General features: G+C 41.5%; 1 protein-coding gene across 3 annotated transcripts in view; it reads right to left on the bottom strand.

The window, feature by feature from the left end:
- LIMS1 (LIM zinc finger domain containing 1) overlaps positions 1 to 27,054 on the bottom strand; it is a 153,667-nt gene that overhangs the window by 102,939 nt on the left and 23,674 nt on the right. Inside the window, exon 1 of one of the 3 annotated variants that reach the window (XM_063648523.1) lies at positions 14,095 to 14,163. The exons of the other annotated variants lie outside the window; for them this stretch is intronic. The gene's annotated coding sequence lies outside the window, so the exon portion shown is untranslated. Of the gene's footprint in view, positions 1 to 14,094; positions 14,164 to 27,054 lie in introns of those variants that run through there. 3 annotated transcript variants of the gene reach the window in all.

Below are 27,054 nucleotides of genomic sequence, written 5' to 3'. Positions count from 1 at the left end.
CGCTGCAGGCCCTACCTGGCTCCATCTATGTCCCCAAACCCTCATCCCTGGACACTTCCTGCCGCTCACTTTACATAGCCTAAGACGGACATACACAACACAGGCCCTCATCTCCATGCTGCTGCTCACGCTGACCTCTGCTGGGAAGGGCTTCCCTTCGCTAATGCTCACATCCTCAAACAACTCAGAAAACCTGTCCATACCTTCCTAGTCAACTCTCCTGCCTGGATCCCACACTCCTCCTCAGGGATCCTGTTATACATTCTCATTTACTCTGCGAGGATCATTTTATGAGCTCCTGTTTCTAACCTCGTGGAGGACAGGGACTAGATTCCTACTCATCTTTATGCTCCTTGGGCCTCTGCCTAGCAGACATACTAGATACCTAATAAAGTTTAGCTAAACTGAGGCCTACAGGAGGGGCACTGTTATTCCTTACCTCTGATAAGGAACAGGAAGCTCAGAATGAGGTTACATGGCTTTAAAAGTCACCCAAGGAAAAGTCTAGGAGGAAACCTAGAATGCAAAAGCACACCAGCTAAAATAAGTCTTTTTGACAGCAGAAGGCCTCTCAGAGCTAAGCATGGTGGGAACAGGGAACATGTCTATGTTTTTCCTCTGTTACCCTAAGCCTGACAAAGTGTTACACAGTGCACAGCAAGTGCTTAGCAAACATGGGCTGGCTCACTATGATTGTGGAGAGATCACTTTCATTTATAGACTATGTAAGAGTGGGTTTGCTTCTCTCCAGCAGATGGAGCTACAACCCTGTGTTATCTCCAGCTATGATCTGGGAACCCTGAGAGAAGAACCAGCCTTTTCCATCCAACCCTTGCCATGCTTCTTTTTGTCCTTTATCAGTCTCACTTAGAAACACCAACAACAGCCGGGTGCAGTGGTTCATGCCTGTAATCTCAGCACTTTGGGAGGCCGAGGCGGTCAGATTGAGGTCAGGAGTTCAAAATCAGCCTGGCCAACATGGTGAAACCTCATCTCTACTAAAAAATACAAGTTAGCCAGGCGTGGTGGTGGGCGCCTGTGATCCCAGTTACCCGGGAGGCTGAGGCAGGAGAATCGCTTGAACCCGGGAGGCAGAGGTTGCAGTGAGCCGAGATCACACCACTGCACTCCAGCCTGAGCGACAGAGTTAAGACTCCATCTCAAAAAAAAAAAAAAAAAAAAAAAAAGAAACAGCAACAACAAAATAGCAGGATAAATGTTTTCCACAGACTATACTGAATGGACATAGATCTTTTTTTAAAAAATTTGTTCAATGCCCAATATACTTGCGTATCTTTTCCTCCCGGGACTTTAAAAAAAATCTGGGATAATTTCACCCAACTTGATTTACCCAATCTATCAAGTGCTAATCAGTGTCTCCACCTTTATATACTCTTCATAGGTCCTTGTTATGAAAGTCACTTATAACCCAAAATGTTCATCATACTCATCTCTATGTATATGCCCTATGTCACTCGGGAAAACATTAGTTTACTAACCATCTCTCATTTAAAAACAAAACCCTTCGGGCCAGGCGTGGTGGCTCACACCTGTGGTCCCGGTACTTTGGGAGGCCTAGGCAGGCGGATCATCTGAGGTCAGGAGTTTGAGACCAGCCTGCCCAACATGGTGAGACCCCTCTCTACTAAAAAAAAAATACAAACATTAGCCAGGCGTGGTGGTGCGCGCCTGTAATCCCAGCTACTCAGGAGGCTGAGGCAGGAGAACTGCTTGAACTCGGGAGGCAGAGGTTGGAGTGAGCCGAGATCACGCCACTGCACTCCAGCCTGGGCAATAAGAATGAAACTCCATCTCAAAAACAAAACAAAACAAAACCACCCCTTTTTAATATATTCTAACCATTGTCTTAAAGGATTTGAGCTTCTAAATAGAATATAAAAGAACAATTAAGGGCAAAATGTTCATAGGTGGTGGTAATGTTAGTACCACCTATGAAAGTAAAGCATAAAGTCCAAGCAAATTTCATCCTTCACTCAATTTATAATTTCATGGCATTCCCAGAAAACTTAGTGCTTATTGAAACTGTTGAAAAGTACTTCATGATGGTATCTTTTTTTTTTATTTTTATTTTGAGACAACATCTTGTTCTGTTGCCCAGGCCTTAGTGCCCACGCAGTGGTGTGATCTTGGCTCACTGAAACCTCTGCCTCCTGGATTCAAACGATCTTTCCACCTTAGCCTCCCAAGTAGCTGGGACTGCAGGCACGTGCCACCACACCTAGCAAATTTTCGTATTTTTAGTAGAAATGGGGTTTCATCATGTTGGCCAGGCTGGTCTTGAACTCCTGGACTCAAGTGATCCACCGACCTTGGCCTCCCAAAGTGCTGGGATTACATGTGTGAGCCACCGTGCCCAGCCAATGATACCTGAAACAGACATCAACCTAAACCTGATGATGTCAACCTAAACACAGTAGGTTCTATGTTCATCATTATATAAAGCTGTTTTTCTTTCTTATGTTTTTAACCAGCATCAAAGTCCTGTGGATGCATACTTCATGACATTCAGCATCTCTGGCCTCGGTTCATTTAGTGCCTATGGTACCCCTTCCCTCAAACCATTGAGATAAACTAAAAATGCTCCACTAGTTCCCACTTGCTCCTTAGGGAACAGTTCCAGATCCGCTGAGGACGACAGACCCAGAGGATTTCTAAGGCCATTAAGCATTAATGCCAAAAGTACTCACTAAAGTACGTAAGGGAACCACTTGTCAGGGTTTGACTTAACTCATTAATATTATACAACATTGAATACTATTAAAATTAAAGCACTGTAACTAAATTCATTTAGAAACTTTACATTTTAATCAAGGAAGTCCCCAATTTGAAATATTTTCAAACTCTGACTATATCAAGAAAACAGTGTCATCATATAGCAAGTTTTTTTTGTTTGTTTGTTTGTTTTTGAGATGGAGTTTCACTCTTGTTGCCCAGGCTGGAGTCCAATGGCACAATCTTGGCTCACTGTAACTTCTGCCTCCTGGGTTCAAGCAATTCTCTTGCCTCAGCCTCCCTAGTAGCTGGGATTACAGGCATGAGCCACCACTCCCGAGTAATTTTGTATTTTTAGTAGGGATGGGGTTTCACCATGTTGGTCAGACTGGTCTTGAACTCCTGACCTCAGGTGATCTGCCTGCCTCGGCCTCCCAAAGTGCTAGGATTACAGGCATGAGTCACCGTGCCCAGCCTATAGCAAGCCTCTTCTAAACATAATAACATCTAAGAAAGAGCCCTAAGTAGCAGCACTTAGTCCTAAAAGCCCCTAAGCTCTGGGGGCCTTTCTGAGTTTGGGAAAGCTACTATAAAAGAAAAATCTGAGGAACAATACAATTTCAAAGAGTTTATTTGAGTAAGAAGCAATTCATGAATTGGGGAACACCAGACCAAAAAAGTTTTAGTGTCCCAATGACAAAAAGTCAGAGACAAGTATTTACCGGGAAACGCAGAAGCAAAATAAAGAAATTATTTGATTGATTTGAAATTACAGAATTGCCTTTTTTTAGGTACCTTGTTGGAAAGCCCCTAGTCACTCAGTCATATGTTAGTCGGCAGCTTACGACTGGCTGGGGTTAAGTTTTACTTCTAACATAAACATTTATCAAAATGACTCTACTTGTTCTGCTTATGTCTGCAATTTAAGCAAGGCTGAGGTAACATATGAGGCCTAACTGGTTTTGTGTGCTCAGAGATTGCACAGGCCTGGTCTTCATTTTAACTTCCTTTAACGATACTCATTCCAATATCCACTCAGACCCAAACCTGCCTAAGGTAGGGGAGCAGAAGGAAGCACGTTGCAAATTCCATGGCAATACTGTGAGAAGATTCTAGCAGCCCAGGGACACGAAAAGAGAGGAACAACCTTGGCAGAGGCCACGATGCTGGAGTGAGAGGGCCCTGATGGCAGAGCTGGAACCCCACAAGTAATTTAATGGGGAAGTGTTGTTCATACCCAAGTATTCTTAAATTAAATGTGGTCTGCTTAGATACTCCAACTTATTACTTCACAACTGAATGAAAGCCCCATTCCCCTCCTGAAACTCTCTCTCCCCCATGCAAGGGACCACTAGGCACACAGTGGTTCTAGTCCAAGCCAGAAACATGAGAGTCGTCTTCAACAACTTAATCATCCTCACACACCTCCCAATGTCCGGCTGCAAAGTCCTTTCTTCTCTGCCTCTTAACTGTCTCTGAATCTATTTACTACTTTATATCTGTACAGGCCACACCTACTTCTGGCACCATCACCTCTTATGTGGATTAATGCAACAGCCTTCTAACTGGCCTCTGAACATCCACTCTTTCCTAATCACTGCTCCCAAACCACCTCTTCTCTGAGCTACTGTAACACTGCCTTCTGGGTGGTCATGTCATCCACATGGGTATCCATGTCGTCCACTCTCTGTTTCAGGTAACAGATCTAGTTGTCCTGACCACCTAACAGTCACCTACCTTGACTGACTAGGCATGGTGCTTCTTCCTATCCCCTGGCCACAATGACTGGTCCTGGTCCATTTGGACAATGGACTTGAACTAAGTTAATCAGATACTGTTTCTCAAAGACTAGAAATCTGAGCAGAGACTAACACCCTGCAGTTAGAGGAAGTCAACTCAGAGCACTGCTCTATAGAGACATCCCACAAGTTCTGCAGAGACACCAAGAAAGCCCTAGTTGTTTGCCCTTCTCAGAGACCTGTAAGTTCAGCCCATTCTTCAACTCTGGGAGCAACCCCACTATTTTTCCAGTAAATTTCTTTGAAGCTTCTGTTTGCCTGAGTCTATTCCTGTTGTTGATAATCAAGGAAACTACAGTGCCAGTAAAAACGGACCTGGCTGTCCTTGCTTCCACCCGGCATCTCCCAGCTCCGGCCCTCACAGCCCAGGCTACAGCCCTGCGGATCTGCCTGTCACATCTCAACAGCCCTCCTGGCCTGGTGCCTCTTGTCTTCCTCCCTAAACTCTTCTTGGGATGATTCCCGTTCACACTCGGACTCAGTCAAGAGGTCACTTCCTCTGGGAAGTTCTCTGGAAGGCCCTCTTGCTCCACAGGAATTTGCCTGTGTCCTTTAGTCTGACCTCAAGTTACAAGTGATGATTCCTGTTCACAGCTGTGCCCCATGCCAGTCATGCCTGGCAGAGGGCAGGCTCGCTGTGAATACTGTCAAACAAATGAGCAAATGAGGAAATCAGAAACACTTCAAATGAGTATTCAGGGAAGTGTAACACAAGTTTAAAAATAAATGTATTTCTCTGGAATCAAGAGACTCTAGACATCCAATATTAAATTCATTATATTTTAATATTAATTCATACTCCAAATCATTTGACCATGTTTTTGCTTTCTGAAAATTCTTAAGTTGTGCACTTAAGATTTGTGCACTCTTGTATATTACACATTAATAAAATTTTTAAAAACACATTTAACATCACTGAAAACCATAGATATAGACTAGTAATAAGTTCATATGCTTGGAAACATTATATAGTGGTAGAAGGTACACTGACTACAAGTAAAATTATAGTCTTAATCATGCCACTTACTATAAGAGCTGTGACATCTTGGTTCGATAAAAATTCTTTATATTCAGCTTTAATATCCATAAAATAACATAATTACCATTTTGTCCAAATCTCAGGGCTACAGAATAGATTTTTTAAAATCATAAAGGTGAAAATTCAAATATAAGTTGTTTTTGTTACAAAATTCGGAATCATCTCAAAATGAATGTTAGTTAAACCAGTAAAAAAAAATTGGACTTTGGAAAACACAACACTTTGGCATGAAACTGCCTACAAAATCCCATGAATGCATACCAAAAAGTGATATAGGATAATGAATCCAGGATGCTAACCTGAAATTTAAGACTAAATTTATTCTTGAGGAACAAAAAAAGGATATCCCTACATCATCATTTTTCTTTGTAAACTAGATTTAAAAATTACTTACATTTCATGACCAGGCGCAGTGGCTCGCGCCTGGAATCCCAGCACTTTGGGAGGCCGAGGCGGGCGGATCACGAGGTCAGGAGATCGAGACCATCCTGGCTAACACGGTGAAACCCCATCTCTACTAAAAATACAAAAAAATTAGCCGGGCATGGTGGTGGGCACCTGTAGTCCCAGCTACTTGGGAGGCTGAGGCAGGAGAATGGCGTGAACCTGGGAGGCGGAGCTTGCAGTGAGCTGAGATCATGTCACTGCATTCTAGCCTGGGCAACAGTGGGAGACTCCGTCTCCAAAAAAAAAAAAAAAATTATTTACATTTCATGAACTAAGACAAACATTTCTTAAGCTTATGATAACTGAAATGCTTTTAAGAGTTCAGCTAAGGCATTAACCTTCTGGCTGCAGTAATCTCAGAGAAGGGGGTGGAGGAAAGCGCAGATATTCCTTATTTCATGTGGTGGAGATATTATAACATTTAAAACTATTTCAAAATAAGTGCTTGCATTTAAAGAGAGTATAACAAAATATGAATGGATGTACAGATTAAAAATGTATGAAACACATCTTTACATATACACATGCTAATAAGCTCTTAAAAATAATTTAATGATAAAATGAACCATAATTAGAAATGGTGACTAATTGGCAATTTTATTGTATACCTCTCTATAGTATCAAAACACACAGGCTGGGCGTGGTGGCTCATGCCTGTAATCCCAGCACTTTGGGAGGCCGAGGCGGGTGGATCACAAGGTCAGGAGTTCAAGACCAGCCTGGCCAAGATGGTGAAACCCCATCTCTATTAAAAAATACAAAAATTAGCCAGGCACGGTGGCAGGCATCTATAATCCCAGCTACTCGGGAGGCTGAGGCAGGAGAATCACTTGAACCTGGGAGGCGGAGGTTGCAGTGAGCTGAGACTGTGCCACTGCACTCTAACCTGGGTGACAGAACAAGACAAGACTCCGTCTCAAAAAACAAAACAAAACAAAACAAAACATGCAATCTCAGAATAGCATTTAACAGTCACATGGTAAGAGGAGAGAACAGATGGGCAAGACTTTATTTCTCAGAAAAAACAGATTTTCATTTTTTAACTGCTGAGCCAAAATACTTTATTAAGTTCCCAGAAATGCTAAACAGCTTTGTAAGAACATCTGAAGCACCTTTTTTCTCTCTTACTTAAAAAATAAAGTACTACAATATAGAGAGGTTCATGTTTGTTAAGAATGTAAAATACAGTTTAAGAGTGTAAAAACATTTAGTTATTGTAAAAATTAACTTTTGAGCAAATGTAAGTGTTAACCTACCCTTACCCACTTTGTACCATTAAAATAGGGGTAAGCAGAAAACAAATACATACACATTGAAAACTTCCATTTTCATTTCAGTGAATATTTACCCAATGACTACCACATCACTAACTGCTGTAAGTACGGGGCACATAAGGATAAATAAGGCAGAGCCCGGAGTAACTTCCTAGACTGCGATGTACACACAAAACATATTGCAATATTCTGTGATACAGCAGAGGCAGCATCTGCAAAGCGCTGCGAAATGCAGAAGCAGCAAGAAAGGCCTAGGCCTTACCGGGTTCATCACGGAAGTGAGTCTGTATTAGCCGTGGTTCACAAAGTGGGAGAGGGAAAGGGAATTCTCAGGGAGTAACTTGAAAGAGCACTGACTTAGCAGTGTGTCAGGCACTGTGCTAGCTTCTCAGGCAACAGCAATAAGACTCAGTTAACTGGTTTCAAATGAGCTTATAGTTCAAGGGAGACAAAAGAAAAGGTCAATCATAAAACATGTTGAGTGCACTCACAGTTCTGAGAGATTGTACTGTTTTCTGGAAGTTTAAAACCCATTTTCAAGGAATTTGGACATACTAGTGAAGATCAAACAATGGTATAAGGAAATGTGAAGCTGTGGCAGCTATGAGCATCCCTGTTTGGGATGGCCATAAACTCCTGTTGGCACGTTCCCTCCTACCTCAGGGAGTTCTCCCTGTCCTTGAATCCTGATTGCTCTGTACCTCTTTTTAGGATATTTACCAAATGTTGCCATGTATCAAGATACATCTGAGACTTATTTACTCTTCCCTACTAGATTATAACCTCTGAGACTGGGAACTTTGTCCCTTAGCTTCTTAGCCACTGTAATGTGAGGCATAAGGTTCACTCTAAAGGGCACTTTAACTTGTGGCCGGGCACGGTGGCTCACGCCTGTAATCCCAGCACTCTGGGAGGCCGAGGCAGGAAGATCATGAGGTCAGGAGTTTGAGACCAGCCTGGCCAATATGGTGAAACCCTGTCTCTACTAAAAATACAAAAATTAGTCCGGTGTGGTGGCACGTGCTTGTAATCCCAGCTACTCGGGAGGCTGAGGCAGAAGAATCGCTTGAACCCGGGAGGCGGAGGTTGCAGTGAGCCAAGATCATGCCACTGCACTCCAGCCTGGGCAAGAGAGCAAGACTCCATCTCAAAAAAAAAAAAAAAAAAAAAAAACTTGTTAGCCAGTGAGGCACACGCCTGTAATTCCAGCTACTCAGAAGGCTGAGGCAGGAGGATTGCTTGAGCCCAGGATTGAGACCAGCCTGGGCAATACAGTGAGACCCTGTCTCAACAAAACAAAACAAAACAAAATAAAACTTGCTGAGTTGACCCATAACTGGTACTGATCCACTATGACAAGTTCTATTCTATTCCTTTTGCAGGAATGAATAAAACCTAATACCTATTAGCTCTTCTTCAGTCAAGGTGATGATCTTAAAGACTTCAAAAAATTTTTTTCACATACATAAATACTAAAACCTTATCAAGAACAGTACTAAAATGAGTAGGAAAACCCAGTAACTGCTAAGTCTCTGTCACTGCTTCCAGACTAACACTGACATGAAGACCAGGCCTTTCCCCACTCCCAGGTATAGAAAGAAGACTTCAAGTCCTGGCCCCAGGTTCCGGCTTCCTGATCAGGTGCAAGCACACCTGCCTATTAATATTATCTTGCTGCTTTTTTCTGTCCTGTTGGCAACCTCTTGGTTTGGTTTTGGCTACAAAATAAAAAATGCTGTATCACATGCCATCCAAATAGCCAAAATGAATATTACCATGCACACACACACACAAACGCACAAAAGGAGAAAGACTAAACAACCCTGATGACTCAGGATTGATTTCTGCAATAGTTATTACAAATCAAAACATAAAAAATATTTTCAAGAATAAAAATAAACGATGCCTAAAAGGAAGCTGGAGAACAAGAGGTGGGCTGCAGCAAACCCTGCACCTCTAACATCAGTGTTCACCCAGACCACTTAGCCCAATAACCTGACTGTGACTAAGTGGTGACAAATACAGGAATTTGGAGTAAGAAAATGCACCAGAGCAAAAGGGCCTCCACATTAAATTTCAAGAAGAATGTTCTCTGATGAAAGAGAAAGGAAGAGCTAGAAACATCTGGATGGCTAACACGCTTTAAACAAAGAAGTAACAGCACCTGCTGGGCTGAAGCTCTGTGAGCCGTAAGGGCAGCAAATCTCTACTATTTCAGCTAACTGAGAGGACTCAGGTTTCACAGCCATCAACACCACGTTGGCTAACTCTTTTGCATTTTTTTTGAAGAATGGTTAGCTCACATTCTAACGAGCATATAACAATGTTTGTAAGAGGATCAAAAAACACATAACCTCAGGCTGAAAAACCCCACCTCCATCCTCCCCAACCTTGGAGGGGAAGTTACAAATGATTAAACAAACTAGCTAGGAAAAAAAAAAGGGTGAGAGAAGTTATTTGTAAGATTGAGAACCCCAAGAGTGTTGAGGCGTGTTACTAAGAAATATAACCTACAATGAGAAACAGCAGGTAATACTTCAAAAGAAGAGTATCCTGCCAAATTTCGAAGGACACTTATACGAATTATTAAATTTCAACCTAAAACATAGCAAGGCACGGTAAAAATAAAAATGATATTTAGTTAGTCCCCAACTCAATGACCAAAAATCTGAAGGAGAATCTATATTATGTTTCCAACCCTGGAATACATTTTCCATAAAAGCCATATAGTAAATTCCATATAAATAAAATCATGACCAATCCCCAAAAGCTCCCTTCATCAAAAAAATGTAGCTGAAAAAGGAGATGGGGTAGCAGCAATCAGGGACATGAAAACCAAAGAGTCTGGTTCAGGTCTTTACTCTGGTTTACCGGGAATGATGACCTTGGACAAATTATTTAACATCTGTGGGCTTCACATTTCTCATCTGTAAAATAGGTATAGTAATACCTGCCTGCCAATTTTATGTAGTGTACAAGCTCAAATGAGACTAGAATACTTACTAGTTATAAACAGTCATCATCCCTACTCTTCCTCCTCTCTAACCCAATTGAAGGCTGGTGGAGGAGGTAAGGCGGCACAGAAGCAGTGGGAGGTTCAGCAGCCATGACCTCGGGTGAAAGGTTTGAGTCAGAGCTCTCAGAGTTTGCAGAAGGTAACTCTTGGGCAGTGGAGAGCAGCCAGATGAGAAAAAAGCCCCAGCAAATGCTGCTGTCATATACAAGGAGAGCTGTCTCTAAGCACCAGGTCATTCATAAGCAGGGAATAACCTACACATCCTTAACTTCAAAGTGCTTGAACAAAAGCAATGCCTTTTTCCCAAAGCTTTAATCTCTTCTTTTTTGAAAGCCCCTTCCCTGATCTTGTCTAGCTTTTCATGTCCCCTAGAGAAATTTCATGCATTTAAAAATGGAAACTCCCTTACAAAACTCATGTACTTCATACCCTTAGGAAAAAGGTATTTAAAGCCTTGAAAAATATCCAGACCTAATCATCAAAAGCAAAATCCACATATAAATTCCACCTTCCCATTCCCAAACTGATTTCCACTTTTTTTGGGGGGGCGGGGGAGGGGGGGATTCAGGCATCTTTTAAACCAAGAGCATGCAAAGTGAGTAAAGACTATAAAGCATAATAGAAAAAGCCACATTTATTATCAGCCATTCCCTAGCTGAATGGCGTGAGGAGAGTCCCTAACCTCAGTGAGTTCCTCAAAACTGCAGGACCTCGCCTCTGCTGCTCCAAGTGCTTCTCTTCCTCAGCCTGATCTTGGCCCAAGGTCACCTCAGAGAAGACTTCCAAGATCAACTGACTTCAATGTGTAATCGTTGCCTACTGTCCCCTACACCCTTCTCTAGCTTATTCCTCCATACTGTTGATCACCATCTAATATGCTATATGCTTTATTTGTTTATGATGTGTCTCTACCATCCCTAACAAGGACATAAGCACCATGAAGATGGAGAGTTCTGTCTGCTCTGCTTCCTGCTGTATCCCTAGAGCCAAGCACACGCCTGGTCTCTACCAGGCACTCAGAAATATTTGTTAAATAATACATGATTACAAGTGAGGTAATTCATCCCTGCAGTGGGGCTAATACCACTTACTTTGAAGGGCTGTTTTGAGGATCACCTAGAAATAAAAAATAAAAATGCTTTGCCCATCAGCTGGTGTATCGTTAAGTATTCAAGAGCAACTGTTAGTTTCCTTTCATTTCTTAGGCCAAAATAACTGGCTAAAAGCTGCAGAACATTCCAAATGGGAAACTCTAAAAGCATGGCCAAAAGATCACTGTACCCAGTAGAAAAAAAAAAGAAAAGAAAAGAAAACGGGAGGAGCAGGACTGCTGATCAGTATTGCTCAGTGTGGCCCATGAATCACAAAGTTTTGTAATCACTCTGCAATAAAATCAGCGCAGAAGTTGAGAGTAAGTATTTAGAAACTTACCAATGTGACACAGAAATTTTATATCTGCTGAATATAAAGAGAAACAACTGGGACTTGTATTCATATGACTTTTTTTATTTTTCTAGCATCCCATTTTAATTGTCTTTTACAGAAGTGTCACTTAACAATAGACTAGAAATTATTTTTTAAAATCCTTGTTCTTCACCAGTTTGGGAAGCACCGACAAGCATACACTCAGTCTGATGTGGCCCAGGAAGCTGTGGAACAGCAACAAAGCTAACACACAATACAAGTTTACTACTGCAATTTATGTGGGTTCTAGGACAAGAGAGACCTGGATGACAGAAGGGTGGGGAGGCAGGTTCAGCGGCCAGTTCCAGAATGTTAGAGAATTCTCTAAGACAGTGTTTCTCAGAATGTTTTCCTATACTTCCAAGACCACCCGACTTCAATGTGTAATCGTTGCCTACTGTCACCTACACCTTTCTCTAGCTTATTCCTCCTCTACACATCAAGAGCAAAAGAGTCAGGCTGGGCGTAGTGGCTCACGCATGTAATCCCAGCACTTTGGGAGGCCGAGGCGGGTGGGACACAAGGTCAGGAGTTCGAGATCCACCTGGCCAACATGGTGAAACTCTGTCTCTACTAAAAATACAAAAAATTAGCTGGGCGTGGTAATCCTGCCTGTAATCTCAGATACTCAGGAGGCTGAGACAGGAGAATCACTTGAATCTGGGAGGCAGAGGTTGCAGTGAGCTGAGACTGCACCACTGCACTCCAGCCTGGGCAACAGAGCAAGACTCTGCCTCAAAAAAAAAAAAAAAGCAAAAGAGTCCCAGAGACCAAGGGAGAGAAGGATTACAAAGGGTTATGCTCATTTTCTTGACTGTGGTAACAATGTCATGGGTCAGAACTTATATTGTAAAATTGAATACAAGTAGCTTATTGTATGTAAATTGTATTTCAGCGAAGGGAAGTTTAAGGAAGGGAGAGGAGAACAGTAAGACACAACAGACATGTATACACAGTCAGGATTAGGAAATAAATTCCATGATAAAAAAGCCCAGTCCCTCAAATCCTCTTTCAAAATAACTTTTCTAGTGGCTTTATAATAGGCCACTCATGATACAACCAGTATTTAGACATAAGCTCAACATGCATTCATGTATATTATTACAGTTTTGGCATTGCTACACTAAATGCATATTTTCCAACAGAACATCCTCTTACCCATCCTTTTTAAAATATAAAAGCCCATGGTTCCTTTATAATATAAAGGTCCAGTTGAGCTCTGGAAGAGCAGCTGGGGCTCAATGAGACACATTTCAAGACAGTTTCTCAAGTGCCTGTCCCTACATTGAACAGTTTTCCTCAACAGCATTAAGCCCATGTCCCCATCTGTATTTTCTTATCATACAGAATTATGTGCTAAATTGTCAGAAACTGAAAAGTGAGTCTTCAATGAAAGAAAAGATTAAACGTTTAAGATTCACTGTCTAAAACACTCATTCCTACTTCTGTCACAGCATTAGTAAGCTTTTATACTATTCATAAAAGACTGCTTTGTTCACAATAAAATGTTATTCCAATGTAAGGTATCACAACTTTTTTTAAGACTATTTATTGTCCCACTTTAGATGAGTAACATGGATTCCGTGCAATTATGTACGCCCATGTTTATTTTCAAAGAGGTATATTTCCTGTTTGCAAATAGCTCAAGGAGAATGTCCAGCACACTGGGAACAGTAGTGGACTGTGGCTCAAAACATCCACGATCACTGTTCACACTAACATGAGCAACAGCGTCACTTTCACGGAGCCTCTTGCTATTTACATGTCAGATGCAATGTGTGGAAGACCCAGACCTGTAAAGTTTACATAATCTTTAGCTCTCAGTTTCTCCACCCTTAAAAAGATCTTTCTCCTCCCTCCAGATAACCTCAAAAAGTTATCTAGAAAGACAACCTTATATCTTATGATTACTACTATTACCACTGGTATCATAAATATTTACCATTATTTATAAACATTCTGTCTTCTCTACTGCACTCTAAGCTTCTTGAGGGAAGGGTGCATAATATTTACATCCCTCCCAATAAACAGTATATGTAATAATATCTGATGCAGAGAGGAAAGGAAAAAAGATACAAATAAGATTTCTATAACTGATTAATGCCCAGAGATTTTAAAAGAAGATTCAGACATTTGAAATGTTTTTAGCAACTTTGAGAAATGTTACCACATTAGACCAAAAGCTATGCTATTTTTCTTCAGTTAGCTATTAAGAGCTCCCAGAGGCTGGGATTAGCTAGCTGACAGCTAACAACACTTAGGGGATAGAGGAGCGGTCTTGGCCTCCCTTTCCCCTCCAGGGCAGGACTGCAGAGCCGGTACCTTCAGTCTGGTCTTCCTCCTCAAGGTCGCTGCTCACAACCACTCTCAGCACTGCGGACCTCCAGGGCTCTCCCTGGCTAACTCCTCCTGCTCTTCTCCACTGCCTCCCAGGATGGCCACGTTCCCTCTGAGACACGGCCACTCCCTCTGTGAATCAGGCCATCACAGTATACAGGAGACAACCCCTTAGAGTTCAGCTTTTTTTATCTTCTGTTTGTTTGCTTGTGGGAGTTCAGAGACTCATTAGTTTGGCATTAAAAAGGTTTCCTCCCCCACCACCAACCTGCCAGCAACTTCTGGATTCCAGAAATCCTGCGTTTCTGGAAAGCTGGTCTCTTCATAGCCAAGGAGAATATAGTATTCTTTATTTATTTTTTTGAGATGGAGTCTTGCTCTGCCGCCCAGGCTGGAATGCAGTGGTGAGATCTTGGCTCACTGCAACCTCCACCTCCCGGGTTCAAGCGATTCTCCTACCTCAGCCACCCGAGTAGCTGGGATTATAGGCACGCGCCACCACGCTGGCTAATGTTTGTATTTTTAATAGAGATGGGGTTTCACCATGTTGACCAGACTGGTCTTGAACTCCTAACCTCAAGTGATCTGTCTGCCTTGGCCTCCCAAAGTGCTGGGATTACAGGCATGAGCCACCATTCCTGGCCTAGTATTACTATAATGTCTTGATTTCCTTTCCCCATACAAACAAATATTAATAATAAACTCCTCTATATCTGTCAAACAAGTTCTCCATAATTCCTGTAAATACATTATCCTAGCAAAAAGATTTATGTACACTTTTCTCCATTTACGTAGTGGCAAACAAGCTGAAAAATACTTTTGCATTATTTTTCTCCCAAAGTAAATATCCCTTCTCTTCACTCTCTCTCCTCTACCCTTAAAAAACAGCATGATGGCTGAGCACAGTGGCTCACGTCTATAATCCCAGCACTTTGGGAGGCCAAGGTGGGAGGATCACTTGAGACCAGGAGTTCAAGATCAGCCTGGGCAACATAGCAAGACCTCATCACTAAAAAAAAAAAAAAAAAAAAAAAAAGCCAGATATGGCGGTGAGTGTTTGTAATGCTATAATAGCTACTTGGGAGGCTAAGGTAGGAGGATTCCTTGAGCCTAGGTGTTCAAGGCCATAGTGAACTAGGATTATACCACTGCACTTCAGCATGGATGACACAGAGAAACGCTGTCTCAAAAACAACAATAAAAAGAAAAACCTCAGCAAGATGGGAAAGAAGTTTCTTCAACAAATGATGCTAGGAAAACTGGACATCCACATTCAAAAGAATGAATTATATACAAAAATTAACTCAAAATGGATTAAAAACCTAAACATAAGCCCCCAAAGTATAAAACTCCTAGAAGAAAATATAAGGAGAAAGGCATGACATTGGACTAGGCAATGGTTCCCCAATCCAAAACTGAAAGCACAGGCAACAAAAGCAAAAATAGACAAATGGAACTATATCAAACTTTAAAACTTTTGTGCATCAAAGGACCCAATCAGAGTGAAAAGGCAAACTATGAAACAGGAGAAAATATTTGCAAATCATGTATGGATGAGGCTTTAATATCCAGAATATATAAAGAACTGCTGTACCTCAAGAACAACAACACGGCCGGGTGCAGTGGCTCACGCCTGTAATCCCAGCACTTTGGGAGGATGAGGCAGGCAGATCATGAGGTCAAGAGTTCGAGACCAGCCTGGCCAACACAGTGAAACCCCATCTCTACTAAAAATGCAAAAAATTAGCTGGGCATCGTGGTGCGTGCCTGTAGTCCCAGCTTCCCAGGAGGCTGAGGCAGAAGAATCGCTGGAACCTGGGAGGCGGAGGTTGCAGTGAGCTGAGATTGTGCTACTGCACTCTAACCTGGGCAACAGAGTGAGACTCCATCTCAAAAAAAACAAAAAACAAAAAGAACAACACCAAAAAAAAAATCAAATAGCCTGGTTACAACATGGGCAAAGAACTTAATAGACTTTTTTCCAAAGATGACATACAAGTAGCTAACAAGCATATAAAAAGGTGTTCAACATCACTAATCATCAGAAATGCAAATCAAAACCACAATGAAACATCACCTCACACCCATTACGATGACTACTATTAAAACAAAACAACAAAGAATAACAAGTGTTGGTGGGGACATGGAGAAATTGGAACCTTTGTGTGTTGTTGGTGTAAAATGGTGTGGTTACTACAGAAAAAAGTAAGGTGGTTCTTCAAAAACTAAAAATAGAACTACCATTTGATCCAGCAATCCTACTTCTGAGTAAACATCCAGAACAATCTAAAGCAGGGTATTGAAGAGGTATTTGTAACCCATGTTCATAGTAGCACTATTCACAATAGCCAAAAGGTGGAAGAACTCAAGTGTCCACTAACAGATTAATAGATAAATAAAATGTGGTATACATAACAATAGAATACTATGAACCCGAAGGAAATCTTGTTATAAGCTACAACATGGATGAAGCTTGAGGACATTATGTGAAGTTAAATAGAAAGCCAGTCACAAAAGAACAAATACTGCATGATTCCACCTATAGGAGGTATCTAAAGTATAAGAAATCTTCAATATTAACAATTGGTTCTCAGAAACTATGACTTTAAGTGAAAGGATATATAATGAAACCAATTTTTCTACAGGCTAATTGATACAAACAAGAGTTAAGTTCCTATGGCATATTTCTGGTCACAAAAATATCACCAAACTTCGAAATACCCAAAACACTTCTAATATTAAGCACTGAAATAAATATGAGCTATAAAGACATTTAAGACAGATGAATAAAAACAATCATTTACCCAATTTTTGGTGAATCCATGAGTGACAGCGGTCATAATGGTGGTTAAATCAATGAATCAATGTTTGCAAAGTGAAAATTCCAAGTAGCACCTCCTGCCACCATGTTATTTGGAAACAAACAAGAACACAGGGCAGGCTGGGTGAGGTGGCTCACGCCTGTAATCCTTGTAATCCTAGCATTTTGGGAGGCCGAGGTGGGAGGATCATTTGAGGTCTGGAGTTCAAAACCAGCCTGAACAGCATGGAGAAACCCCGTCTCTACTAAAAATACAAAAATTAGCCAGGTGTGGTGACACATGCCTGTAATTCCAGCTACTCGGGAAGCTGAGGCAGGAGAATCGCTTGAACCCAGGAAGCAGAGGCTGCAGTGAGCCAAGATCACGACATTGCACTCCAGCCTGGATGACAGAGCGAGACTCCATCTCAAAAAACAAACAAACAAAAAAAAGAAAACAGGGCATGTTCATTAAGTGCTTTTGTACCATATCGTTTACTGTTGTGTTTTATTGATCATCATTTATTGTATGATGATCATATACTTTACAAATTTTTATTTTACAATAATGTGTGTCCATTCAGTCATTCATTTTCCACCCTGCTTTTTCCAGTTCAGGGTTGCAGGTGGCTGGAGCCTATCCCAGCAGCTCAGGGAGCAAGATGGGAACCAACTCTGGACGAGACTCCATCCCATCGCAGGGCATACTCACAGCCACACCCACTCACACTGCGACGATTTAAACACCAATTAACCTAACATGTACATCTTTGGGATGCGGGAGGAAACTGTAGTACCAGGAGAAAACCCAAGCAGACATGGGAGAAACACGTAAACCCCACACAGACACTGGCCCCAACTGGGAATCAATTTTTTTGTTCTCATCAACATTATAACAAAATCATGTTGAATAAAACAACATTATTTGAGAATCTGCTGCATTCAAATTTATAGACATAGAAAGTAGAACAGTGGTTGCCAGGAGCTGGGGATAAAGCAGGAGTTGCTGTTCAATGGATATAGAGTTTCAGTTCTGCAAGATGAAAAAGTTCTGGAGAGCTATTTCACAACAATATAAACATACTTAACACCACTGAACTACACACTTAAAAAGCGTTACGATGGGCCAGGCGCAGTGGCTCACACCTGTAATCCCAGCACTTTGGGAAGCTGAGGCGGGCGCATCACCTGAGGTCAGGAGTTTGAGACCAGCCTGGCCAACATGGCAAAACCCTATCTCTACTAAAAATACAAAAATTAGCTGGGCGTGGTGCTGGGCACCTGTAATCTCAGCTACTCGGGAGGCTGAGGCAGGAGAATCGTTTGAACCCAGGAGGCAGAGGTTGCAGTGAGCTGAGATCATGCCACTGCACTCCAGCCTGGGTTACAAGAGCAAAACTCCATCTCAAAAAAAAAAATGGTTAAGATGGTAAATTTTATGTTGGCATTTTATGACAACAGCAGTATGATACGCTGGAAAGAGTAGGGTTTGGGTTTTACAGACCCAAATTTGAAACTCTAACAGCTCTGCCACTTACTGTGTGGCCCTGGGCAATTTACCCTCTGAGAATCAGTTTCCTCATCTATATAAATGAGGGTATAAATAATATATATCTTAAAAGTGATCTGAAGGGTAGATGAGAACTGCTGACATAGAAGACACTCACAGCTGGATTCCTTAATTATTCTTCTGGGGATTGCATCAATGCATCACCCTCACCAAAGCAGCTAACACGAATTAAAGCCTTACTGAGTCTTGCACTGCTCTGGGTGATACGCCAGGAACCACATTTAATACTTGCAGAAAGGAAAGTAGGGAAGACTGTAATCCCCACTTTGCTGATGAGAAAAGCAAAGCAGAGAAGTGGCCTAACCTGCCCAGACAACACAGTAAGTGATGGAGCCTGCTTCATTTTACTTTACAGAAACATGAAACAGAGCTAGCAACACAGAAAATAAAACTGACAGCAAAACACAAAACTCAAAAAGGAGCTCCTATGGTGTGAATGTTTGTGTTCCCTCCAAAATTCATGTTGAAACTTAATCCCCAATGCAACAGTATTAAGAAATGAGGCCTTTAGGAGGTGATTAGGCATGGAGGGCTCTGTGTCACCGATGAGAATAGCGCTTTGTGAAGGGCTGGTGGGAACGGTCCACGCCCTTTTGTCACCTCCTGCCATGTGAAGCCACAGCCTTCAAGGTGCCATCCTGGAGAAGATGGCAGCCCTCACCAGACACTGAACCTGCTGGTGCCTTCATTTAGGACTTCCCAGCCTCCAAAACTGTGAAATGTAAGTTTCTGTTATTTAAAAATTACCCAGTCTGTGGTATTTTGTTACAGCAGCAGGAATGCACTAAGACAGGATCACAACATATAAAACAGACCATAAGGACTGTGTCTCAAAAGTCAATTAATGATCAGATGAGATTAAGGAAAATAATTTTATATTTAAAATTTACATTTCCAAAGAATGGTTTAAAAGGTCATGATTTCCCTGCTTAGCTTTTAAACAAGTTCATTCCCTCCTTAAGCATTCACTTTAATATTCAGTTGCCTTTCAAGATAGAATTATAACTCTAATTCATAAGGCAGTTTAAGTTACTTTATTTCTTACTCCAACTAAGATAGAAAAGAGTTACTTAACACCATCTATGATTAGTAGATGACTAAATTATGTGCCTCCCAAATTTTATTAGAGACCTTTGTGCTACCAAATTTTACAGTAGCCACTGTAATAAACTTCCCAGAAATTGTATCATCTTGGCTATGTCCTAACATGACAACATAGCTGTTAGCAACCTTTCCATACATTCCATTTAAAAAACTGTGGAACGAAGACAGGGTATCCAAGTAAGGAAAAAGTTACCTCCTGGCTTTTAACAATAGCCATAAGTAACAAAGTTGAGTTGAGAGAATCAAGTATTCCAGAGGTCAACTCAGTTATGGAGCAGTTCTGAGTTTTGACAGAAACAGACTTGGAGAAAGCTCAGAGATTTTGCCCAGCACAAACACTTCCTGGAACTATGGGTTTCTCTTAAAGAGCTAGGGCAGAGCGCTGGCCCTTTCCTTCCCTGTAACCCTGGGGTACAGTGACTACAGTACAAAGTGCTTATTTTGGATGTTTATAATAGACAAGTTCCCTTAGGCTACACAGTGTTACCCACACCTTTATTTTTTTTACGATGTTGTCTTTCCCTCTTTGACAACCCCCATTCCAGCTTCAGCCCTAACATGACAACATAGCTGTAGCAATCTTACGTACCTTCCATTTCAAACATTCTTGTGGAACTTAATTGTATCATAAATCATACGATGTGCCAAGCACTGAGCTAACGGGTTTATATAAGAGGCACAACATAATGGTAAAAGCAACTGGGAAGTACAACTGAGTTTGAATTGTGCCAATAGACAGCCTTCAGACTTGAAGTGCAACACCGGCTCCTCCCTGGGTCTCAAGTGGATTGGGTCTCTGTGGATTTTAAACTTGCCAGCCTCCAAAATCCTACAAGCCTATTCCTCAAAATAAGTCTATCTCTTTATCTATCTCTATACAGGCATACCTCGGAGCTACTAAGGGTTCAGTTTCAGACCACCACAATGGAGTGTGTATCACAATAAAATGAATCACATGAGTTTTTTGGTTTCCCAGTGCATATAAAATTATGTTCACACTACACTGTAGTCTATTAAGTGTGCAAGAGCATTATGTCTAAAGTGTGCAAGAGTATGATGTCTAAAAAGAAGTACACACCTTAATTTTAAAATACTTTATTGCTCAAAAATGCTAACAATCATCTGAACCCTCAGCAAGTCATTATCTTTTGTAGGGTCTTCCTTGATGTTGACGACTGCTGACTGATCAGGATGGTGGCTGCTGAAGCCTGGGGTGGCTGTGGCAATTGAAGAAAACCTCCTTGTGGCAAACAGTGTTTCTTTTCTTTTTCCTTTTTTTTTTTTTTTTGAGACAGGGTCTTGGCCAGTCACCCAGGTGTGATCATAGCTCTCTGTAGCCTTGAACTCCTGGGCTTAAGCGATCCTCCCACCTCAGCCTCCCAAGTAGCTGGGATTATAGTGTACCACCACACCTGGCTAATTATTTTTATTTTTGTAGAGACAGGATCTTGCTGTATTGCCCAGGCACATCTCAAATTTCTGTGCTCAAGCAATCCTCCCACCTTGGGCTCCCAAAGTGCTGGATTTACAGGCATGAGCTATGCGCCTGGCCACTAGAACATTCGAAATTGGAGTCAATTCTCTCAAACCCTGCCATTGCTTTACTAAGTTTATGTATTATTCTAAATCCTTTGTTATCATTTCAATAATGTTCACAGGAAGTTCATCAGGAGTAGACTACATTTCAAGAAATCACTTTCTTTGTTCATCCATAAGAAGCAACCCCTCATCTGTTCAAGTTTTATCATGCAATCGCGATAATTCAAGTCACATCTTAGACCCACTTCTAATTCTAGTTATCTTGTGATTTCTACCACATCTGCAGTTACTTCTTCCGCTGAAGTCTTGAGCCCCTGAAAGTCATCCATGAAGGCTGGAATCAACTTCTTCCAAACTCCTACTAATGTTGGTATTTTGACCACCTGCCATAAATCATGAATGTTCTTAATGGCAAGAAGAATGGTGAATCTTTTTCAGAAGGTTTTCATTTTACTTGCCCAGATCCATTATAGGAATCACCATCTGCAACAGCTATAGCCTACGCAATGTATTTCTTAAATAATAAGAATGAAATTACTCCTTGATCCCTAGGCTGCAGAATGGATGTTGTGTTAATAGGCATGGAAATAACATTAATCTCCTTATACATCTCTCCATCAGAGCTCTTAGGTGATCAGATGCATTGTCAATGAACAATGTTTTGAAAGGAATCCTTTTTTCTGAGCAGGTCTCAACAGTGGGCTTAAAATATTCAGGAAACCATGCTGCACACACATATGTGGTCATCCAGACTTCAGTGTTCCATTTATAGAGCAGAGGCAGAGTAGATTTAGCATAATTCTTCAGGGCTCTGGCTTTTTTGGAATAGTAAATGAGCACTGGCTTCAATGTAAAGTCACTAGGTACATTATCTCCTAACAAGAGAGTCAACCTGCCCTTTGAGGCTTTGAAACCATGAAGCCAGGCATTCACTTCCCCTCTCCAGCCTTGAGTCCTAGATGGCATCTTCTCCCAACAGAAGGCTATTTTGTCTACACTGATAATCTGTTGTTTGGTGTAGCCACCTTCATTAATTATCTTAGCTAGATCTTCTGGATAACTTGGTGCAGCTTCTACATCAGCACCTGCTGCTCCACCTTGCACTTTTATGTTTCGGAGATCTTTCCTCAAGCTTCATGAATGAACTTCTGCTAACTTCCCAACCTTTCTTCTGCAGCTTCCTCACCTCTCTCTGCCTTCACAAAATTGAAGAGTTAGGGCCTTGCTTTGGATTAGGTTTTGACTTAAGGGAATGTTGTGGCTGGTTTTATGTTCCACCCAAACCACTAAAACTTTCCCTGTATCAGCAATAAAGCTGTTTTGCTGTCTTATCATTTATGTTTTCACTGGAGTAGCACTTTTTCAAGAACTTTTCCTTTGTATTCCCAACTTGGCTAACTGGTGCAAGAGCCCTAGCTTTCAGCCTATCTTGGCTTTCAACATGCCTTCCTCACTAATCACTAAGCTTAATCGTTTCTTGCTTTTGATTTAAAGTGAGAGATGTGTGATTCTTCGTTTCACTTAACACTTAAAAGATTATTTTAGGGTTATTAATTGGTCTAATTTCAATATTGTTGTCTCTCAGGGAATAGCAAGGCCCAAGGAGAGGGTGAGAGATGGGCAAATGGCCAGTAAGTATAGCAGTTAGAACACATACAACATTTATCAATTGAGTGTGATATCTTATTTGGGTGCATTTTGTGGTATCTCAAAACAATTACAATGGTAACATAAAAGACTGCTGATCACTGGCCGGGCGTGGTGGCTCATGCCTGTAATCCCAGCACTTTGGGAGGCCAAGGTGGGCGATCACAAGGTCAAGAGATTGAGACCATTCTGGCCAGCATGGTGAAACCCTGTCTCTACTAAAAAGTACAAAAATTAGCTGGGCGTGGTAGCGTGTGTCTGTAGTCCCAGATACTCAGGAGGCTGAGGCACGAGAGTTGCTTGAATTCGGGAGGCAGAGGCTGCAGTTTAGCCGAGATCACACCACTGCACTCCAGCCTGGCGATAGAGCGAGACTCCGCCTCAAAAAAAAAAACAAAAACAAAAACAAAAAAAACTGCTGATCACAGAGAACCATGACATATAATCATAACAAAGAAGTTTGAAATATTGTGAGAATTACCAAAGTGTGACACACAGACATGAAGTGAGCACATGCTGTTGGAAAAATGGCATCAACAGACTTGCTTGACGTAGGGTTTTACAATCCTTCAATTTGTAAAATATGCAATATCTGTGAAGTGCAATAAAATGAGGTATGTCTTTCTCCATCCACACACATAGATGCATACACCCCGCCCCCCCCAACACACACATACTGCATTGGTTCTGCCTCAATACAAATTATTATTAATTTACCACACGACTTTGATCACACTGCTTAGCCTTTCTAAACCTCGGGTTCCTTATCTGTCAGATGGGCTAATAATAGTACCTACTTCATAGGCCACTTATGAAGATACACTGTGTTAAACAGAGATCCAAACAGATTAAGCACAGTCAGAAAATAACAGATGCTGGTGAGGCTGCAGAGAAAAGGAACACTATACACTGCTGGTGGGAATGGAAATTAGTTCAGCCACTGTGGAAAGCAGTTTGGAGATTTCTCAAACAAAATACTCACAGAGTGAGAGATTCCAACAGCAGGTAAGTGACAAATACCAACACAACTGAGAGTAAGGTCTGTACTGGTGTTTGCACTTTGCAGCCAAATGAAAATGCAGCTGATTTTTCTCACTGAGCTACTGGATTTATCAGGAAAGACAGGGGCTCAACCTTTCTTCTGACCCATTGGTAACAGAATCAGACCAATTAGCATTGAGCTACAGTGTGGCAAAACCAATGGTTATTTATCAAAGCACATACAGACACACAGAAGGCATCATTCTGGCCCTACTAAAAGTATACTTCAGGCAGAAACGTTGGTTAAGAGTTTTTAAAATTTATTTGACAAATATTGACTGGGTACACTAACAGGCACTCTTCCAGCTGTTGTGGATACGATGAACAAAACAGAAAAACTCTTGCCATGGTGAGGCTTATAGTAAGGACAGACATGACAACAAAACTAAAATCCATCCATCCATCCATCGAAGCTCTGTGTGTGTGTTTGTGTTTAGCAGTGAACAAAGAGACATTTATATTCTAAGTGTCAGCAGAAAAGCAAGCAGGGAGGGGGCAATCAGGAGTGTCAGGGCAATTTTTGACAGGACAGCTATGGAGGACCTCCCAGAAGAGGTGAAGGAGTGAGCTCTGCCACAGTCTTTGGGTAGGAACAGCTGGTGAAAGCCTCTGGGATGGAAGCCTGGCTGGTGAGTTTGAGAAACAGCTAGGGGACAGACGTGGATAAAGGGGAATGAATGAGGGGAAGAATAGTAGGAGATGAGATCAGAGGGCAGCACGGGGCCAAACACTGTGAGGCCTCATGGGTCTCTCTAAAGACTACGGCTTTTCCTTAGGGTAAAATGGAGACCCACTGGAGGGCTTTGAACAAGACTGACAAGATCTGACTTAGTAAATTTTAACAAGATCACTTTGGCTGCTGTGTTAAGAATAGACTGGAGCTGGCAAGGGGCAATGAAGGAGACTCGTTAGGAAGCTAATGAAACAGTCCAGTTGAGAGGTGACAGCAACCTCATCATCCACTCAAAAAATACCTGTGGACACCCACCCTGTGGCCCGTCATCTGCTGGCCCTGAGAATACACAGTTGAACAACTCCCCGCAGGAAGGGCACCAGGAAGGCATTCTCCACCACCTCTTCCTCAGGCAGGAAATGAAGGAGCAAAGGACGCTCCAACCTGGGGAGAACCCAGGACTCCATGGGAGGTGGTGGGGCTGGCAGGTGGGCTCCATTTGTTCACTGCTGACTCCCCAGCACCTACGACAGTCCGTGGTATAAATATTTGTGCTCAGAGTGACTTTCAGATAACAGTTTTTAAGGCTGCTTTAGTGTCAAACCAGTTTATAATTGCCAGTTTAAATGTTGATCAACTCACTAAAAATATTATAAAAGGACACACACCCACATACCTACACACGCCACACACTTCTCACAAATGTATGTTGAAGACTGATTTAGATTCTAGAACAAGCACATTGAAGATAGAATATTTCCAATTTCACAGAGGTTTCATTTGAGGCAGAGGATAATAGAAAAATGTCTTTTAAATGTGAAGAATGTGATCCTATAAAGAGATTAGATTTTTATCATGCCTCTTCATAATTATAGTTTCTAACATAAACCTAGCACTGTGCTGCAAACTAAAAGTAATAGTTTTTAAAAATTAAGAGAGTTGATTATAAGACTGCAATTAGAAAGTCTTATTTTCTTACTCCTTATGGAACATAAGTAATTATGTATTACAGGCAATTAAAATCAACTCATATTTACAGACTAATAAACTTTTAAAATTACATGTAATGCAAATCACTCTAGAACAACACAGTTTTACAAGTTATTTTGAAGTGTTTTGATGTCGCTGAGGACATTTTAAAATTCTCAGCAACCAATTCTCACATTTTCCAGGCTAGCAATTTCTCACATCCATGGATGTCAAGGGATACTGTGATTATGTATCTTCATAGCCTTCTACAGAGGACTTTATGTGCAAACTCTGAATTAAAGCCAATGTTTAAGGGTATATAAATTATCCCATACAGAATAATTTCGTGGAAGTGATATTTAGCTCCTTGCTCAGCGTGTCCTAACGGTGGGAATCAGAAGCTGCCCCCGGTGCCTTGGCAGTTTCTGAAGAGTTATTTTTGTACATTTAAACATGTTCTTGGCCGGGCGCAGTGGCTCACGCCTGTAATCCCAGCACTTTGGGAGACCAAGGCGGGTGGATCACCTGAGGTCAGGAGTTTGGGACCAGCCTGGCCAACATGGTGAAACCCCATCTCTACTAAAAATAAAAAAATTAGCCAGGTGTGGTGGCATACAACTGTAGGCCCAGCTACTCGAGAGGCTGAGGCAGGAGAACTGCTTGAACCCAGGAGGCGGAGGTTGCAGTGAGCCAAGATCGCACCACTGCATTCCAGCCTGGGTGACAGAGTGAGACTCCATCTCAAAAAAAATAAAAATAAATAAATAAATAAATAAATAAATAAATAAATATATTCTTAAAAGTTTTTTCGCAGTTGATGTAAAAGGATATTTGTCTCCAATGCACTCTACAGACTATCAATTTATTCACATTTAACAAAAGACGAGCAATGCCAGTGCAACAAAGGCATTTTGAGTACTATAAAAACGCACAAGTCGGCCTGGCGTGGTGGCTCAAGCCTGTAATCCCAGCACTTTGGGAGGCCGAGGCAGGCGGATCACGAGGTCAGGAGATCGAGACCATCCTGGCTAACACAGTGAAACCCCATCTCTACTAAAAATACAAAAAATTAGCCGGGTGTGGTGGCAGGCGCCTCTAGTCCTAGCCACTTGGGAGTTTGAAGCAGGAGAATGGCATGAACCCAGGAGGCGGAGCTTGCAGTGAGCCAAGATTGTGCCACTGCACTCCAGCCTGGGCGACAGAAAAAGACTCCATATCAAAAAAAAGAAAAAAGAAAAAAATGCACAAATCTTCAGGTGGGCTGATATAACCGATCCTACAATTTCAAGGAAAGAAAGGGCAATCCATTTTAAATCTATAATTACCTTCTAGTATGTTTCAGAGATACTATAACAGGAATTCTCATAATGGCTTTCTTCATAGCCCTATACTTATAATTTTTAGGTATCAAATAGTCTGTTTGCTAGAAAGTATTAATAGAACTGTGAGATCTTGTATTTTATATCCATAATTTCCCCTTCATACATTCAGCCTTTTGTTTTTCACAGATCATAAAGATAACATTGTACTTATTAGTAGAAATAAACCAATTTGTTCTCACACACAAAATTGAGTACCTTGAAATCAACAACTTCAAGAATC

Source organism: Pongo pygmaeus, chromosome 12 (assembly GCF_028885625.2).
Source record: "Pongo pygmaeus isolate AG05252 chromosome 12, NHGRI_mPonPyg2-v2.0_pri, whole genome shotgun sequence".
Lineage (NCBI taxonomy): Eukaryota > Metazoa > Chordata > Mammalia > Primates > Hominidae > Pongo > Pongo pygmaeus.
This window is presented reverse-complemented; position numbering and strand designations above follow the sequence as displayed.